Here is a 19,514-nt window from a genome sequence, read left to right on the forward strand (position 1 = left end):
GGGAAGTGATGGTACCTCACTCTTCTGGGCCACTGGCATATATAGTTTGAGTTTGGTCAGTCACATTTTCTTCTGCCAAACATGCCTTTGTCCCTCATTTTTCACTTGTTAATATTAGCTGGTGAGGCAGACAACAGGAAAAAATCATACACTGTTGTGCTATAGCATCTTCACAGGAGGAACCTACTAATCTGATTTTTTGCCCAGCTTGTGACCCGCTTACACCTGTGATTGTTACAGAGCACCACAGTGCCCCAACTTAAGTGAAGCATGTTATCTGTTACGATTCATCTATCTCCTATGTCTTTATATTGATGAATAACTACAAGGGTCCTCAGCAGGTATCAGGACCTGCAAATTACAATAATTCTAATTTAGAATTATATTGTATTTTTTCCTCTTTTAGTTCTTTAGGGTAGAAAGGTTGGGGTGGAATTGTCATATTATTCTCCTCCTCAGCTGTTGCTACTATAGTGCTGCAGGTTTAAATATTCTGCTTTGCGGGCCTTAAATCTTTTAAAAGTATCTATTGTTGAATGAAGGCTGTGCAATTTTATTCCAACTGAGTTGGGCAAATGATTTTTTCAAATATTATTCCTTCCTCTCTGCTGACATTTATCTGTATGTCAAGTAAACACAAAGCGAGAATGTGCTGTCTTTAACAGCTAAGTCTTTACCAGAAAAGGGGTGGGGGGAGACTTGTAATTGGTATGACATTAGAAACCTATGTAGTAGCTCAGTCAGCTCCCATCTCATCTTTGTTTCTACCTCTCTCCAAAGGAAAAGGCAGTTTTGCCCAAAGGAAGAAAATAAAAGAAATTCATTTTTAAAAGGTACATTAACACACAAAAGAGAAAGAGAGAGAAACAGAGGGAGAGAGGGAGAGGGGAGAGAGAGAATAGCTTTATTGGGGATGTGGGGAAAGGATGTTTGAGTAGTAAATGATCAGTTACTTTTGAGGTATATTAAAAAGGTTTAATCTTAGTGATCATGAGTTAAACTGGATGTTTTAATCAGTTAGCTAGTGCCAGAAATAATTATGCCAGAGTGCTTCGTCTGCAGAATGTGTGTATAAAGCTTATAAATCCTTGTGCTCCCCAGGGATATCTCCAAATAAGACACAACAAAAAAAGACAAAAGCAATATCAAACTCATATAAATTAAAATTGCAAATTATGTGAAAAAAACAATAAATAACACGGCCTTTATCACTCTGGCTATGCTATGCATGGAAGAGTATCCAACACAAATACGTTCATTAATCTCCTATATCCTTTCACTCAACTTTTTCAGGAAACTTCCCTTATATTTACTTTCTACAGTTCAATCAAAGGTCATCCCATGTAAGAGGAAAGTGGAGCTGATTGCCAAGTAAAAAAATAAGCCAATTTGCTTGCATTTTAAAAAAAATAAAATAAATAATACATCCAGTGATGTATTAGTTCATAAATAAACTACACATTTGCCAGGATTTAGTGCCCACTATGAAATAAAAAGGAAATAATCAAAAACATAACAAATTTCCATCTCTCTCCACTGATTTCATTTGAATAGGTATGTGTTTCATTCAGTGACTAAATTCAGATTGTATTTGCATATATCTTTTTTAGTAATTACAGGTAATAGGATGCAAATTATAGATGGATGGAAACTATGTAGGTGAAGTGATCTTTAATCCTTGCAGCTTTTTTCAAAATGGGTTTGGAGCTGAATTATTTGAATAATCCTTTTAGTTGGAAAATGCAAGTGGAACATGCCTCTCTTGCTACTGTGTTTGGGAATGCAAAACAAACAGCATCCAAGCTAGCAATCATTTTCTTGAAACTAAGAGTTTTCACTGATTTTAATTTATGTTATATTATTTTATGTTATTTGTTCACTGAATATCTTCCCCACTGCTCCACCCTAGTGTGCATCCAATAATAATTGCACTGAATTAGATTAAAATGATTGCTTTTAAATATATTCCCTACTGTGTTTGTCTTTCTCTTATAGGCCTTGTTCTGGCAACACAGATCTGTTTATGAAGAAGGGCAGTGGACTCAGTCTGAGCAAGGAACAGTTGGTTGGTGTCATGTTTTCTGATAGTACCAAACTTCATAATTGGCTGGTCTGTAGTATAAATTTCACCATCTCAGAATGCTCAGCTAATATTTATTTATTTATTTATTTATTTATTTATTTATTTATTTATTTATTTATTTATTTGTGTCATTTATAGTCTACCTTTCTCACTGAGATGCAAGGTGGATTACACAGTGTAATATTAGTACAGTCAGTATCTAGGACATTTCCATAAGCAATTCAATAGGGTAAATGAATACAAGTTTACAAGATATAGCATAAGCAAGAATCCAATAAAGAGTAGAAGAAACGCTTAAATAGAACATAAGCAATTATAGGACTGACATCAGACAACCTGAAGCACAGGTAGCATATAGGAGCACATATATAAAGCAACAGTTAGTACGTAAGGCATCATAATTGTAAAATCTAAGTATCAGGCTATGGATGACAGGCTATGGCAGATAGATCCCCATACCATTGCAGCAAGAAATCCAGGCTCCTGGTTAAATGGCTTTATTCAGAAATCAAATAATTTCCACAGATATGTCCATAGAATTACTCAGAAGTAAGGTAAGCATCTAAGCAGTAAGAACAGGTTGACAGGAATGGTAACCTGTGGGAAAATCCTTCCTCTTAACACACAAGTTTGCTTCTTCCCCCTCCCAACAGAAAAACAGGACTTTTGGTGCAAACTCGTCCTGAGAATGTCTCACATATTTGTACTACCAAGTCGACACACTGAGAAAGGAAGAGATCAAAATTGAGACACAGCAGTGCGTTGGAGTGAGCAGTATACAAGGTCAGAAGCACTGAAAGTTTCTACAGTCCGTTAGATAAGGCACCTGCAGCTTCAATAAGCCTGTGAAAGGAAACATGGCACTGGCAATATGACATCAAGTTATAGCATGAAACATTGGTTCAGAAACAACAGGTCAGCAAACAACAGGTTAGCAAACAACAGGTCAGTATTAAGTAATGGCATGGATGGGGAACAGACATGACACTATGGTCCCTAACTCATGTGCAAAGCATCTGAGACCCTACAATAAAGTCCTCCTATCTGAGTAAAAAGCCTTTTTGAATAATTCAGTCTGCATCATTTGCAGAAAGCCAGGAGAGTGAGAGATCTCCTGAGCCCTGACCTTTTCAGGCAGGCCATTCCACAGGGTAGGGGCCTCTAAAGAGAAAGCCCATGTATGGGCTGCAGTTCATTTTCCCCATTTCTCTCCCTTCCTCAAGCTTCTGCACGTAGGGTTGTCACATTTTGGGAAAACCTGGAAGTGATGACATGCCTTTCTAGGAATCACTGGAAAATCTATGGTAAAACCACAGAGTTTCTGGTAATTCATAGAGAGGCATGACATCATTTCATTTCCAGGGTTTCCCAGAATTGACATAGCTCCTTCAAGTTGACAGTAGATGGAGGGAGTTGGTTTATTTTTCTCCCACCATCTGACCTAGTAGTGGCAGGCATCAATGGGATGTGTCCCACCAAAAAGGGAGACCTGGCAGTACTATAGCTGCATATGCTTTGTTTATATTCAGCAGACAAGTCACTCCAAGCGAGCTGCTTTGTTTGCATGTACACAGAAGTTGTTTTTGTTAACCCATAACTCTTAATGATACACATGTTGCTGTAAAATTTCCATGAGTGTTGGAAATTATTGTATAATTTACAGAACAAATCCTTTTTGCTTGAACAAAAAAGCAGTCACATTTCTTTACCATTTTGAAAATCATATGTTCAAAGCAGTTATCATCATGTGACTGATCTCATTTGGTTGTAATACATGAAATTGGTTTTCATACACTGTAAAGTTCACAAATATATAAGTCCAGCCTTTTCACTCATTACATTTGACTGCCCAGTACAGGATGAATGCACTGAATCAGTATTACAATAAAAGAACAACAACACCATATTGTGTTTTCTAATTTGTAGATCATCTACTTAAAAGGTTCATTGTTGGAGCCTAAACAACATGCAAGCAACAAATGGAAGTCCATGTTACCTTCACTTTAATATGTGAGACAGAGTCAAGAGAAATATATTTTAATGCATCAACCTATTATTTGAGTCTCTTCTAATATCTTAGATTTTCCAATCCCATATGCAAAATCCCATGTCAGTTCCTTGCAGCCAAAGCAATATCTGTTTCCAAGGAGACAGAACTCTTTCTTTTCTCTGAGAACTTCTCAAAGGAATGAAATTGTAAAAAAAGGTATGAGGTACCTTGTCAGTATTATGTGAATCATATAACATGTAAATACAACAGCAAGATTGCCTAGTAAAAATGCAGAATGTGATTGAAAGAAGTCTGACTTCTGCACCTTGTTTATCTTCAAATCTGGTGTGGGCTGTCATAAGTAAAACATATCCAGCTAAATGGTAATATAAACTTAATCCAAACAAGACTGAGCTGATAACAGAGCTTCCAGGTCCCCCCAAGTCCAAACTGAGATGTGGGGGCAAAAGGTACTCCACTTGTGCACACTTGCATAGCATGTGCGTCCTTTGTGATGCCATCATTTCCAGCATGATCCACAAGCAACAGGTTGTGCCACAGGCCAATTCTTTAAATATCAGCCCTACCATGACCTGCCACTTCTGGGTTGCACATGAATGAAGTCATCACTGTAGGACACAGGGGCATACATGCATTTTGCATCCATCCCTGTCAGCCTGCTTCCCCCCTTTCTGTATCCCTTCCTATCTGCCAGCCAAATGAGCAGTGTGTATGTGTGAGTGTGTGTTGGGGGGGTGACAGCTGGTAGGGGCTGGGGGTGGAGGACCTGGAAGCCCTGATTGAAAATGGTGGATGACTTGCAGTGCCATCCTAAACAGATTTAAATCCTTCTAAACTCATTTACATCAATGATATTAGAAGGATGTAACTCTGCTTAGGATAACACTGATGGTTGGCTGGCTGGGAAAATGTTACACACAGTTTGAAGGATCTATTTCAAAGCTATGGGGTGCTTCTTGACTTGGCCTTCTGGAACATCAGCAGCCATAACTAGAAGTGGCTTTTATCAGCTCCAGCTGATTTGCTATCTTATAAAAAATGAGATCTAACAACTGTCATCCATGCTTTGGTTACTTTCATTAAACTATGTTGTAGTTTGTAATTTGCTCTATATAGGGCAGCCCTTGAAGACTATCTGAAAACTTTGATAGTTCCAAAATGCTGCCCATGTCTTTGGGCATGTTTGAGCAAGAGAGAGCACAATTCAGCAGTGACAATCTCCTTGAGTACCCATTTGTTTTGAAGCCCAATTCATGGTGCTACTATTAAAGTTTTGGATTATAAATTGTCTGGAACCAGAATATTTGAGGGAATACCTGATTCCACATATACTATACTGCTTCTTAAGATCTGCCAGCATATTCAATACTGACTTTGACGAAGCAACAGTCTGATTCAGTGTAAGTCCACTTTGTGTTTGCCAAATGGGCATCTATCAGGAACAGGACCTTTTCAGTAATCATTCCAACACTGTGTAATTCTCTCCCTTTCCTCAGGGAAAAAGGGGTTGCACTTACCTACAATTGTTTTTCACTGAGTGTTTTTCTGTGCAGTCCTACATGGGAACTGTGCATATGCAGGCCAGCCACTGGCCTGCATGTGCACAGTTCCCATGTGGGACTGCACAGAAAACATGATGATGAACAAAATTTCTTTTAACTTTAAGAGACAGGAAATATGTTCAAGCAGAGGGTTGCCAGAAGATAGTTGGTAGATAGCTGGAGATGCGAGTTGAGGATATGGAGGTGCTGTTGTCATACACAATGTAATGTCACTTCTGGGAAAACATGACACAATGTCACTTATGGGTTTTTCCATAATGCTGATTTTTAAAAAAAAAATCCTACCACCCGAAGGAATGGTGGCATGAACCACAGGTCAGAAGTGTCCTGCAATGGCAAACCTATCAACCAGGTATGTAATGTAGGCTAGTAAGATTTTTACCAGTTTTTTACCAGTATTTTTATTTTATTTTATTTTTAACCCGCCCTCCCCACAAGCGGGCTCAGGGTGAGGTACAACATGGATTAAAATACAGCTTAAAATCAATTATAAAAAACAGATAAAATACAGATAAAAACAGATAAAATACTGTGCCCCTTTTAGAACTTTTAGATAAGTTTAGATTTTACAACCTGATTTGAGGGTTGTTTTTTTTAAATACCAGAGAGGTATAAGCATTACTGAATAAATAAATACAGGCATATTTCTAATATTTACTATGCAAGTGAGATTGCACATCATCCTCCCATTCATACGCGAAACATGTAAACTCCCCAAACTACCTGTTTGTTCATAAAATTATATCCAAAATATAGTTTATATGCTTCAGTCTATCTGTTCGTTCTCTGTGTTCCATTCTGCTCTTTTAGATCAGTCAGGAGCTCTTGTTTCCCAAAACTATCTAAAAGTCCGTTATGTACTATGACAGCATGAAGATTAATGTTCTCATGACTGTGGAACATTCTTTCTCTTGAAGCTTTCCAATGTCACACCATGAACTTTTTCCAGAATATATTTTTTATTTAAGCTAACTTTTAATGGTGGGGGTGGAAAGTGCCATCAAGTCATAGCTGACTTATGACAACAGGTGAGCCTGATCTCATCAGGTTGACCTTGGTTAGTAATTGGAAGGGACTCCTCCAAAGAAGACCAGGATTGCAGAGGTAGGCAATAGCAAAACGCCTTTGTTTGTCTGTTGTCTTGAAAACCCCAGCAGGCCTGCCATAAGTCAGCTACAACTTGATGGCACTTTCTACCACCAACAACTTTTAATGCCTTGATTAACAGTTAAATGTTAATTAATTTTTCCTGTAGGGTTGCTACCCGTTCTCACCACTTAGGATGAGTTGTACTTAAAACCAGGGAATTTTTAAGTAGGAGTGGTATGTTGAAAATATACAATCATTTCCAACTGCTGAAACCCACTAGGCACAAATTGGACATAAGATGTTCAATCAATGAATCAAGAATACTTAAATTCATATGGAAAGTCATTAAAAGTTTTAACACAAAATAAAATTGAAGTAGAAAGATTAGATATATAATAAATCTTAGAGTTCTTACAAAGTAGCAGTCTTTCTGAACAAAATGTTTCTCTTTGTACACTTTCATGTCTAGTTCTCTGAATTTTTGTCCTTCTTCTCATAAGAATTCTTTTACATCAGGACATAGATAGAATCATAGAATCATAGAGTTGGAAGGGGCCATACAGACCATCTAGTCCAACCCGTAAGAAACAGTTCTTATGCTATTCAATGAAAGCCTTACCTTCATACTTCTTCCTACAAAAACAATATGGTCAGGAGGGTATACAATGTTGCCCCTAAATTTAAGAGCTATATGTCTTTCTTCAGCCATTGTTTCCTCTCGATGTTTTCTCAGCCAGACTTTCAACATGGTTTGTTTCTTTGCATTTGCAAGGTTCCTGGTGTGGGGTGGGAAGAAGAAAGTTAAGTTCAAAATTGAAGCACAGACACAGAAAAATGCACAAGTGTGCTGTACTGGCATGCATTATGCACACAAATAACACACATTTGACCCCACTATAACCCCACCAACTCTCAAATTCAGCAGCCATCAATGCTGGACTTTTAAAAGAATGACAACAATGGGAAAAACAAATCCATTGGTTACTTCTGTAACTATTAGAGTTTTATGTGTTTTTTCTTGTGGTTGGGTAGCCCCCACAGCCCTACAGCTTTCCTGTATGTATATAAAAAAATAACTCACAGCAGGGCACAAAAGGTGCAACTGGAACCCAGTTACAATTTTTCTAAAACTTCACCTATGAGGACAGGGAAGCTTCTGGCAAGAATCTTTGGCTGGTGTCTCTGTAGCTACTGGCCTCTGCACTAAACTCACACTGATTGGAGGTTAGCATAGGAAACTGCCAAGGGTTCATATTAGTTCTATCCTCATCAAAATGAGAAAACAACTTCCTGCTGCTGATTTCAGTGCACCATTCAGTGCACACATCACAACCAAATACACTGACCCAAATTTCCAGTCTCTTCTCTATATCACATCAGATTTGTGGAGGAGGTACTGCATCCCTCCCTTCCCTCTCAACTTTTCATTCCTATGCCCTGATAAGGTTTTTTTGATCCCATGCAAACTGTATCTGCCAAACACATACCTAGTATATTTACTCACATAGTCTAAACCCACAACAAAGCCCTGGAAGAGGCCACACACCTTTTACTTGTTTCTATAAGAGCACAGGGATTACATTAAATGCATATACTGGGGGGGGGGGTGCAAATACCAAGCATTAGCAGTTGTGGGTGCGAACATAGATAGGATGAATATAAAAGATGTGAGTAATTACAGGAAGTATTAACTAATCATAGTTAATGTGATGGGGATGTGGACAACTAACAACCTTCTAAAATGTCCTTACACATACTGCATTTGGATTATATTTCTATGCTGAGCCAATGTATCTTGAGGTACAATGATTCCCACAGATATAAAAATGTTTGTGGTGGCAGAAATCATTGTATTTCACAGTACTACAACATCTAGAGCTTAAAAACACACTTTGATTAGGCAGAATGTTTACTTTACATAGATCCACCTCTTCCCCTTTCTGTATTAAATAAGTCACACCAGTATAGTTCCTTTACAAAGCTATACTTTTTATTTAAGACAACAAAGACTATGTTTTGAACTTAAGTCATTAGAAAACTAACATAAATGTTCATCAATTTTAAAGGAAGACATCTAGAAACATCAAACATTAATAATGTCTAACAATTTTGTATCTTAGGGTATTTTTCTACACTCAGAAAATATCTCTTTGTAGTGAGAGATGTTCTCCAGGTTATCAGGAAAGGTTATCAGGTTATCATGAAGGACTGTGTATCTTCAGAGTGCTTAAAATGGTTCCCTGGATCAGTGCTTTCTTAATATATTCATGAGGTATTTTTTACCCCAACATAAATGGGCTTGGTGTACAAAAGTATTCCTGCATAGATTTCTAGGTTTGCCCAGAAAACAAACTGTAAGTGGTAACTGGCTGTACTTTGGGGACATTGTCTACTACTACATAGGTCACAATGTCCTAACAAGACAAAATTGTACGGCCTGTCACTTCTCTGTGCGTCCTGCCAACATCCAGGGTAGGAAATTCACCCCAAGCCAAGGAACATAGTTTTAACTATTGCTAGTTTTATTAAATCAAGGTTTTGTTTTACATCTGAAACAGCCCATATTCACACTGAATTTCCATGATGTGCACTTATGTACCAATATAGATGACTCCATAGAGAATATCAATCATGTGAATAAAACAAAGAATAAATATAAAACTATCATCTAGGTGGTTGACTGAACTGCATATTTCTAAAATCAAAAGGCTTTTGAGGTGGTGATTTCGAAGGCTTTAGAACAATTTTAGGTGCCAATGGCTTTAATAACCTGAAACCAGCATATCTCAAGCTCAAAATGCACACAGAGTAGCATACTTTTTTTCCTTTGACAAAGGCAACTTTGACTCTTGAAATGTTATACCCTGGAAATCTTGTTGATCTATAAGGTGCTCCTGGACTTGAGTCTTACTGTTCTTCTATATGCATAAGGAAGAGTCTGTATGTTAGCAGAAAGTTGCACAGATAGGCAATAAATGTGAGTAGAAGTAGTAGAAAAAAATGAACGTGATGTTGTCATTGGCAATGTTGGCTCTAAACCTGCCCCGTATTGCGTGATTCTACCAGGGATGTGGACAAAGTATAGCGTGAGGCAGCAGCAGTAAGAGAAGGGATGTGAACACAGACTGGGACATTGCAGGATAGAATCCAGTGTGATTAATGCACATGAAAAGTGGAAGGTAGGGAAGTGTGGATTCGGCCCAGGAAAAGCAAATTCAACTCTGAGTAGTAATTTACTAGATCAAATCAAGTGTGTGGCCAGCTTCATGCATGGGGGCCAACACAACCCGAGAGACCCAATGTCACCATGTCAGCCATAAAGTCTGAGGCTGCCCCTGACAAGGCAGCCTCTGAGTGGATTTTGAAGTCACCTGGGGAACCGCAGCACACAATCAGCAACAACCTCTGACAGCCTCAGCAGGTTATCAGCTGGCGATCTGGGTGGTTGATACACCAGCAGAACACCCATTCTCTCCCCAGCTTCCCACACCAGGCGTCCACATACAATGCCAAAAATATTTGGCGCAGGGACCCCTCGAAAGGAGAAATATCTCAGAAAAATATTGCGACTCCACCTCCCTGACCTTCGAGGTTGATGAAGAACCAAGTAACCTGGTCATGTTAATTGCATGAGAGGGACCACATCCTCCTCACTCAGCCAGGTCTCAGTTACACAAACCAAGTCACAGTTACCCTTCCTAATAAACTCATGGAGGGTATCAGTTTTGTTCTTCATTGATCTGTTATTATACAGCATCAAACAGGAAGAGAAGGAAACACACTGGGCCTGACCATCATCATTCTGAAGGACGGAACAGAGGTTAGAAGGGAGACAAACATATTCATATCTTAAATTACTTCTTTGAATTCCATATCTCTTCCAACCACCATATCTCCCTCCCACCGAAACTGCTGATGATACTCTGATCCTGGGGGCACATTCCAACCTACAGGCCTGAGATGATACAGTTAGAATTAAATCCAATTTTCATCCTTCTGATGAACTCTCATACTGTTTCTATGCATTTACAGCTTAATGTTGCATTGTTAGCTGTCCTGAGTCTAAGGAGATAAGGCCAGGTATAAAAACTGTAAATAAACAAAAATTATTTGAGTATGTCCTGTTGGCTGTTCTTACATTGACAGAGGTAAGAATCAAAAAGAGTCCAGTAGCACCTTTAAGACTAACCAACTTTATTGTAGCATAAGCTTTCGAGAATCACAGTTCTCTTCGTCAGATGCATCTGACGAAGAGAACTGTGATTCTCGAAAGCTTATGCTACAATAAAGTTGGTTAGTCTTAAAGGTGCTACTGGACTCTTTTTGATTTTGCTACTACAGACTAACACGGCTAACTCCTCTAGAGGTAAGAATGTTTATAGGAAGAAAGTGGGTTTCTACTAGGTGTGAAAGACAGGACAAGTTCTGCTTCTCCCAATGAACAGCCAATGGTGGCTGATGAAATGTTGGGACTGCTGGCAGTTTATTTCCATTAGAAGAGTTAATGAGAAGAGAAGGATTTTATACTGCTGAAGGAAGCAACAGATATAACTGGTTTCTGACACCTGTTATATTTTAACCATCCACTAGTATGACAGTGTGGGATTATGAGTTCACATGTTAAGAACAAGGTATCCCTGAGTTGGAATCACTCCTGTGTTATTAATCCTTTAAATAAAAGCTAACTATTTTTTTTCCTCTGATTGGCCCTGGCTAGCTGGATGTATGTCCAATTCAGTCTGGACACAACCAGTTTGTCTGAGTAACTACATGGTGGCAGAAAATATAGGAAATAAATATTGGGTTCCCTATATCAGTTTGGTGTAGTGGTTAAGAGTGGCAGGACTCTAATCTGAAGAACTGGGATTGATTCCTCACTCCACTTCAAGCCAGCTGGGTGACCTTGGGTCAGTTACAGCTTCTTGAAGCTCTCTCAGCCCCACCCAACTCATAGGGTGATTGCCATGAGGATAATACACAAGGGGGAGCCTTTGAGTATTTGGGTGTATTTGGGTCATCATTCTCCATCTGATAAATAGTTAATTATTTTTTTCCTGGTACAGAACACTGCAGCTTGTTTAATCTCAGGATCTAGACGGAGCATGCATATCACTCCCATTCTGCAATCTCTCCATTGGCTTCCTATCAGTTACCAGACTAAATTCAAGTTCATGATTATTACATTCAAAGCCCTTCATGGCCTTGGCCTCTCATATCTTCATGACCGCCTCTCCCCCTATGTTGTACCACTGCAACTTCACTCATCTGATCAGAGTCTTCCGCAGGTTGGTTGGTTGGTATCTACAGTTGGGCAAAATCAACAGTTGTTTAAAAATTTTCTGCCTCCATTCTCTATTTTATCTGTTTCCCTGAATGTCTTAAATGTTGTTCATTATTCTACTTTGCTCAGTGAATATCCTATTATATTGTATTTTCACTTGCACTGTGTAACAATAACAACAACAACAACATTCAATTTATATACCGCCCTTCAGGACAACTTAATGCCCACTCAGAGCGGTTTACAAAGTTTGTCATTATTATCCCCACAACAAAACACCATGTGAGGTGGGTGGGGCTGAGAGAGCTCCAGAGAACTGTGACTGGCCCAAGGTCACCCAGCTGGCTTCGAGTGGAGGAGTGGGGAATCAAACCCGGCTCTCCAGATTAGAGTCTCGTGCTCTTAACCACTACACCAAACTGGCTCTCAATGAGAAAGGTGTATTCCTCCTATTCCTCCTCCTCCTCCTAACAATGGCTAGACGAGTGGTGAATTTTGACTGCCCTGAATTGCCTGTGTAGCCCAGAACCTGGAAAGTGAGGTTTATGGTGGGCGGCAGTGTGTCAGGGGGTCATATTAGTGTTGCCTCTAAATTGTGGAACCCTTTCACCTGGGCTTTATCAGGAAATATGAAGCACATGTATTGATCTTAGTAGTTAACCTTATGTACTGTTCTTGCTTTAATCATGTTTAATTATTGATCCTGATATTACATATTGATATTGTAATGTTCTGTTTGGATGTCTAGATTTTTGTTCTTAGCCGCTTTGGAAATCTATAGAGCTGTCACACCAATTGTTAAAATAAAATAAATAAATATTTATAGAAAATTTATAATCCTAAGAACATTTGAGTTTATCACTGCTGGCATTTTCCTACGTGAAAGCATCACAATAACATACAAAAGAGGTTTTTAAGTGATTTGGTGGAGGGGGAGATAACAAGCATGGGTGTTGTGTCTAGAAAACAGAAGTAAGCAAAACAATCTAATCACCACTGTTTCTTTTAAAGTATTAAATATATACTTTTCCCCTCTGTCTCAGCAGGATGCTGCAAAAGTATATTATTTTTTTCCAGTTGATTTCTTCCTTTTGAAGTCATTCTTTGATTGTTTGACAGCTTTATCAGAGCTGCCATAGAAATAGCAGACATTGATGTGTAATATATTGGACAGTGGGTGTGTGTTTTGGGAACGATGAATTAAGATCTAAATTTTATGTTAAAAGACTCTAATGGGCAATTTAATGCAATGGCACTTCTAAGGATTATGGGTAATCTGTTAGTGACAGTCAAGTTGGTTCTGGTAGTAGAAAGCACAATAAAATACCAATAGGTGGCAGTTAGTGTCTTTCATAGTTTATTTAGTGGCACTGAATTGTAGGAGTGAACCTGTGATGTCTACTTGGATACTAATGAGCACGATGAAGCCATAGTTGTTAAACTTTAGGTATGAGGAAATGCTATAGAAATATGAGCCTATGCATACTGGTCATCCATGCCCCATTTTGAAAGAGATGCTGTATTTATTTTTTTTATTTTTATACATGTACCATGTTGTTGATTTCTACTATGGCCCATTTTATACCCCATGACATGTAAGATGTAACAAACAAGGACTCCTGACTAACCCTATTCCAACAACAAAAGGAGTAAAGCAAGGCTGTGTCCTGGCCCCTACCCTTTTTGCTATTTATATCAATGATTTGGTTAACAACCATCGCCTAGTTGACACTCATCTTCCTTCCTTGGCGGATCGCCACATAGTGGCTTTACTTTTTGCAGACGACACGGTTCTGCTTTCTAGGACACCAATAGGTTTGAGAAGAGCACTAAAGCAGTTTGGTACTTATTGTCATCTAAACCACCTAGAGATCAACTACCAAAAAACAAAAGAAATGGCTTTTGGCCCCAAACCCAAGCCAAGGGAGTGGAGCATAAAAGGCTATAAGTTACAACAAGTGTCAACTTACAAGTATTTAGGGGTTATGATTCAATCTACTGGAGCCAAAAAAGGCCCATTGTGAATATGCTGCAAATTCTGGTCGCAAGTCTGCTCAAGGAATCATTAGGTTCTTCCATACCAAAACAGGGCAGTACATTCCTGTGGCTCTTAAATTATATCTCTCGAAGACAGTGCCACAACTCATATATGGGACATTACTAGGCCCAGTACCCTCAAGTCTAGCTCCTTTGGAGAAAACTCAATCTAAGTTCTTAAGAGCTATATTTGGATTTCCATGTAGTGTCCCAAACGCAACTTTACGTTTGGAAACCGGACTGCTGAGAATAGAGGCCAGGGTAATTCTGGCTTCAATCAATATTTGGCTTAAGCTCAGCCATTGTCCATCGGATATTACTTCCCTAATCCTTAAAGATAGGTACTGTTCTGCCTGGCTCGGGACCACCCATCAGAAATTAACAATGCTGGGCTTCTCATTTGAATCCCTACAGATGATGGCCCGGGACCAGGCAAGGGCTGTGGTCAAACAGCATATATTGGATGTCGAAAGACAGAGGGATCTTGCGAGGGTCTCCAATTTCCTAGCCCCCCCGCAAACAAGATATGTGGTTTCTCCAGCCTCTTATCTATCAAGCCTGGAGATCCCGTCCCACTGTAGGGCTTTCTCATTAGCCCGATGTAATACATTCCCATCTGCAGTACTTGAAGGCCGTTATAAGAAGGTCCCGATGGCTGAGCGAGTTTGTCCATGCAAGGCAGGGAAAGTAGAAACAATTGAGCACATCACGTTTGCTTGTAAATTCTACCATGAAATACATATAAAACATATCCAACCTGCGTTGAAGAAGCTTTCGAGCCTCCCTGACACTGAGCAAACGAATAAGCTCCTGTTAGGTGCTGACCCCCAGATCACGTTGGCTAGTGCCAGATTTTTAGCCGCAGCTTGTAGAATCCGCAGGGAATGTGCAAAGTAACATCTGCTTTTATTTCTAACCCTGAAAGCCCACACTTTTGTACGTATATTGCCAAGTTTTTATATAATTATATAATTATTTTTATAAAGTGGTGTATTTTTTGTATGATACTCACTTATGTTTTTTACAAGTCTGTACTGGTTTTTAACTGTAAATAAATCTGACTGACTACCCCATGACATCATTAATGCTGCAAAACCCCATGGTCAGTTCCTGCTTTACACTTGCATTATTAACAAGTTAAAGCACCTGTTGTGGAATACACAGCTACTGATTATACCACTCTTATATTTACACCAGTTACTGTCACTACCATGGAAAATAGACATGTGATCCACTTGACCACATTACCAATGTGAGATGGGAACAAGCAATAAAGGGGAAGTAGTTTTGCATAAATAACCTCACTACAGGTGATCCATTGTGAATAACTTACTTAAGTGCCAGTTACAACATGCTTTATAATAGTGTTAATTGAATAGTGCTTGAAACACCACTAGCAATTTATGTACCTTTTTGCTTTCTACCAGATTGGGATGAAATTCCTACTTAAGCACTCACCCAAGGAAGCCTGCCAGGTTTCATGCAGATGGAAGAAAGGCTTGCACAGGCCAATAGGGACATGAATTGGTATATGGGTGAATTATTCTGAGGTAGAGGGCAAGGGTCTATTTTAAAACAAAAATGGTACACACCAGCAATGTGATCTGAACTCATTCCACATCTTACCTTGATATGCTCTGTTGATTTCAGTATTTTTATCCTATCCCTATAAGAGCCTAGTCCAGAGGAAAATAGTTCATGAACTACAGTAAGGCATGGGACAGGGAAGGTTTTAGTGCCTCTCACCCATGTACTTTGTTTTTGTCTAAAAATAAACTCATCTGTCTACTTTCTTTACATGTGAGGTTGCCTATCTCTCCCCAACCCTGCACTGAGGCTAATAGCAGATAGAAATCTTAGATTTCTATCTAAGATTGCAGTAGAAAGCTTAGATCACTGCCTGACGGCCATAGTGAAACGGCTGAAAAATAACAAAATAAAATTGAACCCAGACAAGACTGATGCTTGTTGGGAAATCAGAGATCTTGAAAAACATTGTACTCCCCACTTTTGATGGAGTTCGTTTGACCCTTGCAAACTCGGTTAAGAGCCTAGGGATTATACTGGATCCAGTGCTACTACTAGAAAAACAAGTTAAGGCAACTGCAAAAAATGCTTGCTACAATCTCACTCTAGCCTGGAAAATGGCTGCTTATCTCAACACAGCTGACCTGGCCACCTGGATCCATGCTATAGTAACATCAAAACTTGACTATTGTAATGCATTATACATTGGTCTCCCATCTAAGTTAACTAGGAGGCTCCAATTGGTACAAAATGCTGAGGCTTGACTATTATCAGGAGCGAGCAGGAGCTTGAACATCACTCCCATCCTACAGTCACTCCATTGGCTACCTATCAATTACCGTGCTCAGTTCAAGGTATTAATTATTACCAGGGCTTTTTTTCTGGGAAAAGAGGTGGTGGAACTCAGTGGCTTGCCCTCGGAGAAAATGGTCACATGACTGGTGGCCCCGCCCCCTGATCTTCAGACAGAGGGGAGTTTAGATTGCCCTCTGCGCCGCTCGGCATGGAGGGCAATCTAAACTCCCCTCTGTCTGGAGATCAGGGGGCGGGGCCACCAGCTATGTGACCATTTTCAAGAGGTTCCGGAACTCCATTCCACTGCATTCCTGCTGAAAAAAACCCCTGGTTATTACATACAAAGTTCTTCACAACCTTGATCCAGCATACCTACGGGACCACCTCCCTCCCTATGTCCTTCCACGGCAGTTTCACTCACCTGAACAGGGTCTCCTGCAGGTGCCAGCCTGTACATGCGCGAAATCAACAGCAGCCCATACACAGGCTTTCTTGGTAGTGGCCCCTACCCTATGAAATGGCCTGCCTGAGGATGTCAGAAGAGCCCCCACGCTCCTGGCTTTCCACAAACAATGCAAAACTGAATTATACAAAAAGACCTTTTTCTCAGCTAAGAGGGCGGTATTGTAGGAAAGGGGTCCCAGACGTTTCGCTAATGAGTTAGGAACCATAGATTTCACCATTATGTTGCCTTATATATTATCTGTTGCTTTAAATATGCACTCCTATATAAATGGTATGGCTGCTTAGTGTTTTATAGGAAGGAAAACATTGAGCATTCTGTAGATCTCATGCACATAGAATGATGATCTGATCCTTCCTCATTATTGATTTCTATCATCTCATCAGATTTTCTGGATGTTATTTTATTATTAGTGGTTGAAGTCTTGTATCATGGAGGGAAAAGACTCTCCCCTACTTATTTCTCCTATACCCTGTCTGTCTACCAGCAGGTACGAGCAAAGTCATCTGCTGCATAGGTTGCATATGTAAAGAAATCAGGCTGCTTGGCCAGAACAGTTAGCCCTGCTTGGCTAGAATTAGGATGCATTATGAGTAAGAGATGCTAGTGTGAAAATGATATTGCAGTTTTACAACAGAGGTGCTGAAGTCTCCAAGGTCAGGGGGAGGCAAGGCTGAAGCATTCCAGCTAATTAAGCTTATCTGACCCAACTAGTGTTAGCAGTCAGACCCCTCTCTCATACTAGAAGGGCAGTTTATGGACATGGAATATCATAAACCCCTTTGTCAGCAGTTCCAAACACTGCCCAGCAAGGCAGCATGGATGCCAAGTGGCCTGGAGACTGAAAAATTACCAAGATATGAGTCATAGGGGATGACTGACTGAATGGCCCCAACCCCCCAAAGACCAGCAGAGATAACAAGGCTTCCTGAGACACTTCTCTGCCTAATCCCATCAACATGTCCTTCCACCTTTTCTTCCCCACTTACTGATCAAGGCTATTCAACACGTCTGATAGCAACCCCATCTGGTAGTTACCAGGTTATCAATAAATATGTTACCTATAGTCCAGCCCAAGATAATCATATCACACCTTTCCCAACTTATTGTCCTATCTCTGGACAAGCAATTAAGCCATTGTTTTGGAGGCAAGACACTAGTCTTGCTCCAGGGTACATTTTGCCTTATAACTAGACTGCCCATCCATATGCTCAATGAGTTGTGTGTGTCTTGGTACCCATCCACACGCCCACAAATTTGCTTGAGCTGCCTTCTCGCCATGAAGCACTGGTCACTTTGCTACTTCTCCACAGATCTTCTCCTCCTTCTCCCTGAGACTGGAAAATATCACCCAATCTCAATTATTCTCTCCCATTTTCCCCCCCCTGCTTTCTTAGTTAGCTCTGTATGTATGCTGCATGTGTTCTCTGTGTGCTTGCCCTTCATTTCATTGTCAATAAAGAAACCTTTTCTGTTGTACACCTGCTTGTTTACTTGAGAGTTCTCTAAGGGAAATCCTGGTATACATTGATGGAAATATGCTGGTTTCCCCATCTCGCAGTGTTTCCTTGAATGCTAATTCCCCCAATTCAAAAGGAGGACCCCCCCCCCATTTAGGGTAACACTGCAGTTCTCATGGGAAGGTGCTATGTACTTGTGGCAATGCAATGCAGATTTGATGTAGCTCTGTAACATCAACCTCACATGTCATTGCAGGGCAGTGATTGGTTAATGAGATCTCCTCAAGTTGTTAGGCAGTTAGGCACAAATTGGAAAAGTCAGTTATGGGTTTTGCTCTTGGCTATAATTCTTGGCTTTTGTGCCTTGGGCCTTAGCCTTTGCTCTGCTTCTGTTTTGTGGATTCTCTTTGAGGTCTTCATGGATTACATCTTTGCCTTGATGCCTTGGCCCTAAAACTGGATGTTGACTAAAAATGCTGTGTTATACCTACAAGTTAGCATCATAGCTTAGAATGGCAAAGACTCTGCTGGTAGGTGTAGTGCAGGCTCTAGTTAGCTTTATTGTTTTATCTATACTTTTGCACACTTTCTGAAAATATAACCTTTTGTGCACATTTATAATAAAATATTCTTCATATTATGTCTCTTTGATGGCTGGCTTCAACCTAAACCAGTGTTCAGGCTGTTTTGGCCCAGCTACCTTTGTAACTTTTGTGGGTGGCTCAGCACAGCTATTACCACATCCCTGCACACATGTGGACATTAGTCTTCAGACTGATAGGGAATTAACTTGCTTGTTTGTGCAGGGAGTGGGAACACGGATCTTTACCTAATGAGGTGGCTGTGAGTAACTGTGAGGAGCCTGATTCAGTAAGAAAAGAACAACAGAAACAGATTTAAAGGTCTAAAGAGAATTTTGAAGTTTGTTGAGGGATTGAGTACAATATTAGGAAGGGGTGGGGGAGGAACTTATCCTGAGTAAATACTAGCAGATACTGTTCTATGTGTATGGACTGTAATGGCCTTTGGCCACAAACAATAAACCTACCTACCTACTAGCAGATATTAAAACAAAACAGATGCCAACAGTATATTTCCTAACAACAGCCAGAACTATTCCAATTTGGAGCAGAATTTACCTCTAATATTAAGGTGTAAATGTAGGGGACAATGGGAAACAGGACAAAAGAGAAGTGAGTGTCTTGT

This window comes from Eublepharis macularius, chromosome 8 (genome assembly GCF_028583425.1).
Source record: "Eublepharis macularius isolate TG4126 chromosome 8, MPM_Emac_v1.0, whole genome shotgun sequence".
NCBI lineage: Eukaryota > Metazoa > Chordata > Lepidosauria > Squamata > Eublepharidae > Eublepharis > Eublepharis macularius.